Here is a 7,661-nt window from a genome sequence, read left to right as displayed (position 1 = left end):
AATAATGTCAACTGAACTAAACAGTGTGCTGACTGATGTGCTAAAATCAGAATTACATAACAGCTTATGCATTACATTTCAGATTATTCTCTATATTTTGTGATAACATAGAAGCTGAACATAAACAATGATTATTGCATGCTGGGTATGATGATCATCAAGAGGCAAGTCCTGCCAAAACTGAATGGCGGAATAAACTCAGTGTTTCTGCAGAATAAGAAGCCAGCTTAACACAACTTTTTAAAGATTTGAATTAGCTTGTTTGATTCTTTTGTTATATTTTCAGTATATTTGTTTTTAGCTAAGCCTTGTACTTATCCCATGCAAGGACATAGTACATGTTTTTCAGTGGCCTATAAGATCTAAAAACCAAAGCAAAAATTAGAGCCTTGGAAGAACAAAGTTTTTATAGATTGTTAAGGTATAGTCCATAATTTTGCAATTATCATCAACAGGTAAGATATTAATATTGCACATCTGCAAATAGTTTTCTCTGAATACCTTACAAATTTGATACAACACTTTTTATCATAGTTTGAAAAAATTCACACACATGAAATTCATGAATCTTAAGCCTTCTTTTTCATAAAAAGATAATTTAAGAGAATAATTATTGGATTTCTGGTCAAGATGGTGGCATAGGTAAATGAGGTACTCACATCATCCCACAACCATGTCAAAATTACAACTACAGAGAAACCATCATTTGGAACAACCTGAAATCTAGCTGTATAAAAGTCCTACAATTAAGGTTATAAAGAAACAGCCACATTGAGACTGGTATGAGAAGCAAAATGGGCTAGTTCCACAGTTATGTGTGCAAGATAAAAATCAGGAGGGATATCTCGGCTACAGAAGTCCCCCTGAAGAGCCAGGGATCTCAGATCACACAAGACTCCCAAGACCAGAGCTGAGAAGAGTAGTCCCCATAACTTCTGGCTGTAAATATCAGTGGGTATTGAGGCTGAATAAGATGGAGGGCTACTAGAGTCCCAGGCAGTTCCTCTTAAAGTGTCCATGCATGGACTTACTCCGACTGGCTACCTCTGACTTCAGCACTGAGATAGCAGCTTGAAAGGCACCAGAGACATACAGGGAGGAACTGTGGTGTCTGGCATCAGGACAAGAGCTGGAGGGGAGCTTTCTCCCAGACAAAAGTGCTGGCAGAGGTCATTATTCCTTTGATGAGCTCTTTCCCCACAAAGCCAGTAGACAGGAGCCATATATGAGTCTCCATCAACCTGGTCCACACTGTTTGTCCTGCCCTAGTGATTCCCTGAGACCCCATACCACCAAACCTACAGGTCCATCCAAGCTCTTTCCAGTGCTTTTCCTGTACCAATGGCCTGTCATGGCTCATGCTTCAGACATTCCTAAAATCTCTCAAACAAGCAGCATGTGGCCTCAGTGTATCCCATACCTCTTGCTAAATAGCCCCAGGCCCAGCACCAGCAGCAGCTGGCCATGGTTTGCAGCTTAGCCTCTCTTGGGCACCTCCAAGCCCATCCCAAGTAGCATCCAGCTGTAAACAGTTTGGTAGCTCAAACTGTGTGACCCTGGACAGAACACAGATGGTGGGTGACCTTGGTCTGCACCTTCCAGGAGGCCCTAGAGCCAGCATACCCAGTGGATCACTTCAGACCATGTCAAAATACACCCAATCACCCAACACACTCAAGAAGCAGACTCAGTGGGCACCATAGCTCCACTGAAGTAAGTCCTGCTTGTGGGAAGAGCTCAGGAGATTTATCTCAGTGCAGTGGCAGATGCAATGGTGTGAGCACACTCCGCCTATACAAGCTTCCTCGGCACACCGGGAAGTGGCAACGCCCACCTGAGCAAGCCCCCTAGAGCCCCTACATAGTACCCTGATCTTTCCTACTATTGGTTGCCCTAAGGATAGTGTAAACTTCTGATTGGTCTGGAATGTTATATATGTTGCTGCACTTACACAATAAACTTAGATCTGCGTCACTGAACCTGGTCTCCAGAGTTGGGCATGCTTCATTAGGACTCCATCGGCCTCACCCCCGCAGGACCCCCTGCTTCATTCTGGCGCCGTGAACAGGGACCCCGGCAAGCTTCAGGTCAGGTGAGTGGCCCTCTGTAATGATGGGAAACCTTCCCCCCTCAGCCCGAGCCCCTCAGGCTCGGGCACTCCATGCATTGTCACAGAGCAGGTGAGTAAAGGTAACAGAAAAGGAGCTACAAAAGCTCTGGGATGTTCTAATAGCATTTAACCCCTGGCTCTCAGCCACCAGCGGTGCGGGTGGGGGAACAGAAGACCCTTTACCTCCCTATTCCCCTCCAGAGCCCTCTGCCCCCGCAGATTCCTGGGGTGTTTTCAACAAGCCAAAAGTAGTTTCTCAAAGCTCAAGGAAGGCTGAAACTGAGACAGAAAAAACCCCAAGCAAGGTGAAAGCAGGGGAGTCTCACCAGGAGGCTTCCTGACGGAGTCACTCCCTCGCTCCCCTTGCAGAGCGAACAAAAAGTTTAACTGCCCAGCGGCCCCCAAGTAACCCTTTCGGGGGAGACACGGATGATAATCCATGGATGGTGATATATCAATCCTTGTGTAGCCAGAAGGATAGAGCAAAGAAGTCCTTAGCGCTAGAGACCCCTGGACTCTTTCCTGTGAATGTTAACCCCACAGCTGCAGCAAATGCCACAGGATCTGCAACAATATTCCCGATATCCAAATGGTTAATGCAGAGAAGAAAGAAAGAAAGAAAGAAAGAAAGAAAGAAAGAAAGAAAGAAAGAAAGAAAGAGGCCGTTGCCATGGAGAGCAGGGAGAGAGAGTTCTTTGTTGGTTTTTGCTTATCTAAGGTATGCAGGTCTTGAGGACTCTAGCTGCTAGCAAGCAAACTTTTCTCTGTCCAGTTTTCTTCTCTTTAACCCTTCCAATACTAAAATAGACTAATACAATATACTTAAGATTACACAAGAAAGGAAGCACCTACTCTTATTAATCTAAAGAAATGCTGAATGTTTAACTTGTCAGCTAAGAGTTTAAAGTTCTAGTTAAATTAAATTGGGAAAAATTATAATTGTAACTAAATGCCTAAAGTATAAAAAGAAAATCTTGTCAGTTTTAATTTAATTGGTATCTCTTAATAATTATAAAAAGTACTATAACCAAGGAATGACTTTGAGACATTCCATGGGCCCTGAAATGTTTTCAAAAGTTTATTCTCTCTTCTTAAAGGATATTTTAATAAAGCCAATTTTATGTGCTTGAAATCACATGGAAAGCTTTATCAAATAAAAATTAATAAATATATATCTTGAGTTTTTGCCTCTAAGAAAGGGCAAAGCAAGTTATTTTATTTAATATTTCTTAAAATACAGCAGTAAAATTTTAAGATATAATTTAAAATAACAGAAGCTCATTAATAATTTTAATATTTTATAACAGCATATTATACATTTATTCCAAACAAGCTTACAAACTAATTCTTTAAATGTTTGGAAACTAGGACTGTTATCAGCAATTTAATAAAAACATGGAAGGATTTAATCCCTTCCACTGTGTGGAAGGCCCTCTGGGAAGGCACTTAAGCATTCTATATTGACCTCTCTTGCCCAATGGCGTGAGCTGGGCCCTCTCTGAAGAAAGAAACTTGGTCCAGCTGAAATCGGTACCCAGAAAACAGAAACTTGGCTAACAGCAGCTACCCTATATCTAAATCTAGCCTAACACCAGGAATGCTCAGGGCCTTCTCAAAGGATGCAAAATAATCCTTTCCATTAATATTAACAGTGTAAACTAAGATTGTTGTTAGAGTATTAAATTTGACAGTAAAATAGTAGTCAAGTTTTCAGATTAATTAAAAGTGGCTCAAGAAGTATTAACCAAAATTTTCATTTCATGGAAAAATTGCTTAACATGCAATGAACCTAAAGCAATCATATTTTTATGCAAAAAATTAAAATTTAAAGTTATCTAGACTACATTATAAATTTTCCAAAAATTCTCCTAATAATTAAATCAAAAAAGGGAGGATAGTGGAAAAATACCATGTAAGGAAAAATATCCTGTAATTTACATCTAGAAAAATTTTTCATTTATAATGGTAACAGCAAGACACCCATGAAAAACCTATGTGGTGTCAACATAAGCCAAAGGAAATTCATTTAAGCAAAAATAAATAGAACTCCAAGTAAAGTTTCCTTTATTAACCTTTGGTCGAGAATACGTTTGTATATTTTCAGAAAACAACTCCAAGACCATGTGGATTCCTGCAACAGAGAGGAATTATCAGGAATGCTCCAGCCATGAAGACAAGAGGAAAAACAATCCAGAGATAGAGGCAGCTAGCTTATACAAGCTATATCCTCATTTAACCCTCTCTAGCTGCAAGCATCTCATACGGGCATGCAAAACCTGCGGCCCCCTATTGCTTTTAGGCCCCCTCCACCCACAAGGGGTCAACGCTCGGGTACTCCAACCCAATGCCTTATGGCAAGCAGATGTGACCCATATTCCAAGCTTCGGTAGACTCAAACATGTACATGTAATCATTGACACTTGCTCTGGGGCCACGTATGCTCAGGCTCACACAGGTAAAAAGACTCACCACGCAATAGCAACCCTCAAGGGAGCATTTTTAACATTAGGCTTCCCCTGGGAAGTTAAAACAGATAATGGCCCCTACTACACTAGCGAGGCTTTTCAGCAATTCCTCACAAAACATAATATCAAGCACGTTACTGGCATACCATACAACCCACAGGGACAAGCCATAGTAGAACAACAGAACAAAGAACTAAAAACCCAAATTCAAAAAGAAAAAGAAGGGGGAAATACAGGCACGCCCCAACAACTATTACAACAGGCCTTATTAACTCTCAATTATTTTCATTTTCCCCCCGACGGTCTTCCTCCCATTTTCAAACATTGAGGAGGTCTCAGAGACGTACCAACATCTCTCCCCCTTGGTCCGGTGGAGAGATCCACTAAACGGGGTTTGAGAGGGCCCCTACCCACTCTTAACCCAAGGGAGAGGGTTTGCTTATGTTTTTCCAGAAGGTGAGAAAAATCCCGTATGGATTCCTGCCCATAACATCAAACCCTGCACCACCAGCGATGAGCCGTAGACCACCATCACCATCACCATCACCCCCGGTGGAGGAAATGGAGGACCTGATCATAGAGGACAACCAGCCCTGACGGCAGAGGCAACCAAGGCACTGACGGGCCCTCAAGAACCTTCAGGACCAAGCTGCACACATGGCACCAGAAGGCAATCCGTCAGAAGGGACATTATTCCTATTAATGTGTGCCATCATAATAGCGAACTCTCAGGCGCGAGCACAACATGTATGGTCAGCCATACCTCATCCAGGGGTACTCATGCCTGTCAGCGCCGACAGCTTACAATTCCTCCCTGTCCAAGTGTCTAACTGCTCTGTGAGCTTACCCTGTGACACAGCGGAACCGGTCTCATTGCCATAGAACGGGACAGTATGGGCTGAGAGTAGTAGCCCTGACCTCCTTAAATGGACTCTAGATAACGGGACTGCCCCGAGACAAGGGTGGATATACCTAGCACCTCATGCAATAATACCCAAATGAAACCCATTGAGTTTGGTTTCTTAAGTGATGCCCTCAGCCGTCTAACCTCCTGATTAAACCCAGCCAACCTCCTCATTTGGGGAGTCATGATAGTAGGATTCTTCATAGGAATAGTATTATTTCACTGTTTATACAACATGTTCCTTAAGCTAAGTGCCCAGCAAGCCATGATCATACACGTCCAGCAGGCGCTAATAAGAAAAGAAGGGGGAGATGTGGGAAGAGCTCAGGAGATTTATCTCAGTGCAGTGGCAGATGCAATGGCGTGAGCACACTCCGCCTATACAAGCTTCCTCGGCACACCGGGAAGTGGCAGCGCCCGCCTGAGCAAGCCCCCTAGAGCCCCTACATAGTACGCTGATCTTTCCTACTATTGGTTGCCCTAAGGATAGTGTAAACTTCTGATTGGTCTGGAATGTTATATATGTTGCTGCACTTACACAATAAACTTAGATCTGCGTCACTGAACCTGGTCTCCAGAGTCAGGCATGCTTCGTTAGGACTCCGTCGGCCTCACCCCCGCGGGACCCCCTCCTTCACTGCTCTTGTTGGGTGGGTGCTGGCACAGCTGATCCTCCACAGTGGTCAGTCAAAGCCAGTCCTTGCAGCTGATCGGCCTGGGGGTAAATCCCTCCTGTTAATATGCGAACAACAACTAATTTTACCATAGGTTAATTGAAATAAACAAGAGTTAAATTCCTACGGCATCTCATCAACGTTATAATGAAATGATGTTGAACAAAGCTATGCTATTCAAGGACTTGCTGTAGTTGGGAATATTAGAGTGAACAAGGCACCACCTGCTCTCAGAGTTTAGTGCAGGAAACAGAAAATAAAAAAGACAATCTGCATGTTCTTGTTTTCTACTGACATATAACAAACAACCCCAAACTTAGTGGCATGTAGTGACTGTCCCGGGGGGGGGGGGGCAAGTTCAAGCTGCCTTTTGGGCATCCCCTCACCTAGAAGCACACAGAGCAATGCTGCTGTCTTCCCTCAGAAGAATGTATCTTGGGGAAAGGTCTGTTAGAGAGGTAAGGGACCTTTTGAGTAAGGGAGTCTTGAGTCCCAGATATCCTGAACAAGACTGGCTACATACATTGTGTGGCCCAATGCAAGATGAAAAGGCAAATCCCCTTGCTCTGAAAGTAGGAAAAAAAAGCACTGTTAAGGTTACTAAAATAATAGTCCGGGGCCTGTTTCCCTGGAGCAGCTCCCTATTGCTGGACAAGAAAAGTGCCCTGGATCCTTTCAGGATTAACTTATTCAAAAAGGAAATAATAGAAAAATAATCAACATGCAAAAGTCTTGTGAAGAAAATGAAGGAAAACCACAGAACATGCCAAAGGCCGAGGAAGACCACCCTTCAGAAGATGTACCACCCTTCAGAAGGAAATCCTCCGCCTTCAAAGAAGGTGTAAGCCAGGAAGCAGGAGGAAACCTTAGAAGCGGGCTGACTCAACCTGTGCAGGCATTCAAAGAAGACACTCCGTTAGGCATTTGGACCCTGAAGAAAGGCTAAGAGTAGATGAGATGGAAAGGCTTAGGGAAGAAATAAGAAGAGTAAGAAACAAGTTTGTGATGCTGCATTGGAAGCAAAGACATTCACGCAGATGACCTTATCCTGTGTGCTTTAGGCCTTGAATTCTTTTTTTTATCTGATAGTAAAATCTGGCCCCTGCTTTCTATTAGCATATTCTGATGTATCTTCTACCTTTGTTTTACTTTTAATCATCTGGTAGAATTTTGTTTTAGATAGTTTCCTTGTTAACCAGCATCTTACTGGATTTTGTATTTTGACCTATTCTCCAGGTCTATTTTTCAGTTGGGAAGTTTCACTCAAATGCATGAAAATATGTTCATTTCATATTGTAAAGTAACATAAGTTGCAAAGCATATTTAGTATCAGTTCACATATGTACAATAAAAACCCCAAATTGTGTGTGTGTATACATACATACATACATACATACATCAAAAAAATTTTTTAAAAGGTTACTAAAATATAAAGTTTACTAGAGGCCCTATGCATGAAGATTCATGCAAGAATGAGCCTTCCTTCCCCTGGCTGCTGGCACTGCCTT

At 42.6% G+C, this 7,661-nt stretch overlaps 1 pseudogene across 1 annotated transcript; it reads left to right on the top strand.

Annotated features, from left to right (window-relative positions):
* The first annotated feature begins 6,874 nt into the window (after window positions 1-6,874).
* On the top strand, window positions 6,875-7,221 carry LOC308510895 (transcription elongation factor A protein-like 8; annotated as a pseudogene). Its single transcript has one exon. The product of its transcript is annotated as a transcription elongation factor A protein-like 8 (transcript).
* Window positions 7,222-7,661: the final 440 nt, after the last annotated feature.

This window comes from Myotis nattereri (assembly GCF_964212035.1).
Source record: "Myotis nattereri genome assembly, chromosome: X".
Lineage (NCBI taxonomy): Eukaryota > Metazoa > Chordata > Mammalia > Chiroptera > Vespertilionidae > Myotis > Myotis nattereri.
Note: the sequence above shows the minus strand (reverse complement) of the source record. Positions and strands in the feature narration are given on the sequence as shown.